Source organism: Mesocricetus auratus, unplaced genomic scaffold (assembly GCF_017639785.1).
Source record: "Mesocricetus auratus isolate SY011 unplaced genomic scaffold, BCM_Maur_2.0 Super-Scaffold_6731, whole genome shotgun sequence".
In the NCBI taxonomy this organism is placed as follows: Eukaryota; Metazoa; Chordata; class Mammalia; order Rodentia; family Cricetidae; genus Mesocricetus; species Mesocricetus auratus.
Genome location: NW_024429185.1, coordinates 844,706 through 848,952, shown reverse-complemented (window position 1 = coordinate 848,952; position 4,247 = coordinate 844,706).

Below are 4,247 nucleotides of genomic sequence, written 5' to 3'. Positions count from 1 at the left end.
GTGTTGCCACAACACTGGTGACATCACAGAGAATGCCAGAGATCTCCAGGATACAGCAGAATGTCCAGTTGGGGTCTGCTGATGTCAGTGGATAACCATTACCTCCCTGCTATCTAACTCACTCCAAAATTACCTGAAACCAACGTTGTGGGAAAAACAGACCTTGGCCAGAGGCCTATTTTCCCATAAACCTGGGAGCAGGCAACTGTAAGACAAGGTTTACTAAAAACAATACAGAGCCTGGAGCAATAAGTTCCTGATAAGGGCTCACCCATGGGAACGCCCTGACCTTGACCTTTTCCAAAGACTAACTGCCTCCTTCTGACACACCCACCTCCACCTCTGGTGTCAAGGCATATAACCAGCCAGGGGTAAGAAAAGGAGCAGAAGCTTTTCTTGAGGGAAGCCTTTCTTGGGAAGTTTTCTAGAGCCTTCTTGAGGAGCCTTTTGGAAGCCATCTTGAAGTTTTCTTTGCACCACCCATGGGTCTCTGTGTCATCAATCCCGACACCCTCCGCACATTCTCAGACACAGGCTGCACAGCAGGCACCGCATTTGGAAGTCCTACCGAGATTGTGAAAGCGAGGTAAGTGGATGGGGTTGTCCCTTTTGCTGGCCAGGGGCAGATTGTGGAAAATAAGAAAAGAGACAATGGGGAATAGTTCTGGGAAGCTTGAATTACAGTATCAAATAAAAATGTTACTTGAAGGACAGGGGACTACAGTCAAGGCTAAAACCCTAGAAGGCTTTCTAAAATTGGATCCAATGAGTGAGTCCCTGGTTCATTACTGGAGGAAGCTTAAATATCCCAGATTGGGAGGAGGTTTGCCGTGATATTCATCAACTTTTATGAAAAGAGGGACCTGAGTCCTTGCCCCCATGCACATTCTCCTTCTGGAGATTAGTAAGGGGTGCACTTTTGACAGATAAGGTTCACCACCGATAGGTAGTCCAGGCCACAAAAGAGACTTTTTCAGAGTTACAAGAGACTGAGACTCAAGCCTCCCTGTGTTCAGAGGCAGAGAGTGAGGATGAATCATCTGAAGAGACCTGCCTGAAACTAGAGGCTCCATTGTTAGTGAGGATGAGGAGGAGTTTCTTAGCAACAACAACAAAAAAAATGGGTAGAGATCTCGGGGTGCAAACCAAAAAGGATGACTCTGGTCAGAATTGGTTATATCCTTCTCTGTGAGACCTAGAAAATGAAAGTAGCTCAGACTCAGACTTGTCAGAGTCTGAGAAGGAACGGTTACTTGCTGAGATTGCAGCCCTTAAAAAAGCACTAAAAAAGACTTGACTTAAGAAAAGGCAGGACAGAGGAAAGAGATCAGCCCCTCCAAGACCCCAACCCAGCGAGCCCAGCTTCAGGTGAGATTGGGTCTCTGGCTGGGACCACCCGCCCATCACCCATCCCCCTCCATCTTCGGGGCCGCTCCCGGCTTCCAGAAGAGCCGCCCACACAGGAAAGAGATCAGCCCCTCCAAGACCCCAACCCAGCGAGCCCAGCTTCAGAAGAGCCGCCCACACAGGAAAGAGATCAGCCCCTCCAAGACCCCAACCCCAGTGAGGCCAGCTTCAGCTTCAGCTGCAGTAAGGAAGGAGACCAGTGGAGACAGAAAGCCCCCACCAGCACCCACTGGAAGAAGAGATGGGAAGAAGACAGAATAAGAGATCACTCAGCAATAGAAACACCAACACGACCCCACCAGAATCCAGGGATCCAACACCAGCAAGACCTGAAAAGCACTACATAGATGAAGAAGAGGAGACAGACCTTAAAAATTATTTCATGAAGATGATGGAGAGCCTCAAAGAAGAAACGAGGAAATCCCTTAAAGAAATAGAAGAAAAAACAAACAAAAAAATCCATGAAATGGGGGAAAAATTCAAGAAATAAACAAATCTCTCAAAGAATCTAAAGAGCACCAAGAAAAAACAACCAAGAAAATTAAGGAAACAGCTCAAACAGTTGAAGGATTGAAAGCTGAAATAGAAACGATAAAGAAAACACAGAATGAAGGGATGCTGGAAATAGAAAAGCTCGGTAAACGGTCTGGAATTACAGATGCAAGTATCACCAATAGAATACAAGAGATAGAAGAGAGAATCTCAGGTGTTGAAGACTCATTAGAGGACATAGCATCGTCAACCAAAGAAAATCTCAAAACCAACATATCCTTAACACAAAATATCCAGGAAATATGGGACACCGTGAAGAAGCCAAACCTGAGAATAATAGGTATAGAAGAAGGTGAAGAACTTCAACTTAAAGGTACAGAAAACATATTCAACAAAATCATAGAAGAAAACTTCCCTAACCTAAAGAAAGATATGCCTATGAAAGTACAAGAATCTTACAGAACACCAAATAGGCTTGACCAGAAAAAGAAGTCACCTCGCCATATAATAATCAAAACATCAAACCTACAGAGCAAAGAGAAAATATTAAGAGCAGCTAAAGAAAAAGGCCAAGTAACATATAAAGGCAGACCTATCTGAATTACACCTGACTTCTCAATGGAAACGATGAAAGCCAGAAGATCCTGGTCAGATGTCCTACAAACGCTAAGGGAACAAGGATGCCAGCCCAGACTACTATATCCAGCAAAGCTCTCAATTACCATAGATGGAGAAAACAAAATATTCCATGACAAAGCCAGATTTAAACAATACGTATCCATGAATCCAGCTCTACAGAAAATGCTAGAAGGAAAACCTAGAGCCAAGGAAGATAACTACATTCACAAAGACACAGGCAATATAGAATCATACTTTACAAAACACTAAAAGAAAAAGGGAGGAGAAACTACACAAAATAACTTCACTAACAATAAATCAAGCGCAAACAAGGATCACCAATCAATGGTCATTAATATCCCTCAATGTCAATGGCCTCAACTTACCTATAAAAAGACACAGACTAGCAGAATGGATACGAAGACAGAACCCTTCCTTCTGCTGCATACAAGAAACACATCTCAACACCAAAGACAGACGTTATCTCAGAGTAAAGGGCTGGGAAAAGATCTTCCAATCAAACGGCCCCAAGAAACAAGCGGGCATAGCAATCCTAATATCTAACAAATTAGACTTCAAATTAAAATCAATCAAAAGAGATGAAAAAGGGCACTTCATATTCATCAAAGGAAAAATACATCAAGACGAAGTCTCGATTTTAAATATCTACGCCCCAAATACAAAGGCACCTACATTCGTGAAAGAAACATTACTAAAGCTCAAAATGCACATAAAATCTCACACACTAATAGTAGGAGACTTCAACTCTCCGCTCTCACCGCTAGATAGGACCTCCAGACAGAAACTTAACAAAGAAACAAAAGAATTAATAGAAGTTATGACCCAACTGGGTTTAACAGACATCTATAGAACATTCCACCCAAATACAAAGGGATATACCTTCTTCTCGGCACCACATGGAACCTTCTCTAAAATTGACCACATAATAGGAAACATAGCAAATCTCCACAGATACAAAAAAATTGGAATAACCCCTGCATCTTATCAGACCACCATGCATTAACATTAGAATTCAACAATAACACAAATCGCAGAAACCCTACAAACTCATGGAGATTGAACAATGCACAATTGCACCATCCCTGGGTAAAGGAACAAATAAAAAAAGAAATTAAAGACTTCCTCGATTTCAATGAGAATGAAGACACAACATACACAAACTTATGGGACACTTTGAAAGCAGTGCTGAGAGGAAAGTTTATAGCACTAAGTGCCCACATGAAAAAACTGGAGAACAGTCATACTAGAGAATTAATAGCACAGCTGAATGTTCTAGAACAAAAAGAAGCAAACTCCCCCAGGAGGAGCAGACGCCAGGAAATAATCAAATTGAGGGCTGAAATCAATCAAGTAGAAACCAGGAAAACATTGAGAAGAATCAATGAAACAAAGAGTTGGTTCTTTGAGAAAATCAACAAAATAGACAAACCTCTGTCCAAACTAACCAAAAGACAGAGAGAGGACATGCTAATTAACAAAATCAGGGATGAGAAAGGGGACATAACAACGGACTCTGAGGAAATCAAGAGAATCATCAGGGCATACTTTGAAAATCTGTACTCCACGAAATTTGAAAATTTAAAGGAACTGGACAATTTCCTGGATAGATATCACTTGCCAAAACTAAATCAAGAACAGATAAATAATCTAAACAGACCTATAACCCCTAATGAAATAGAAGCAGTCATCAAAAGTCTCCCAAACAAAAA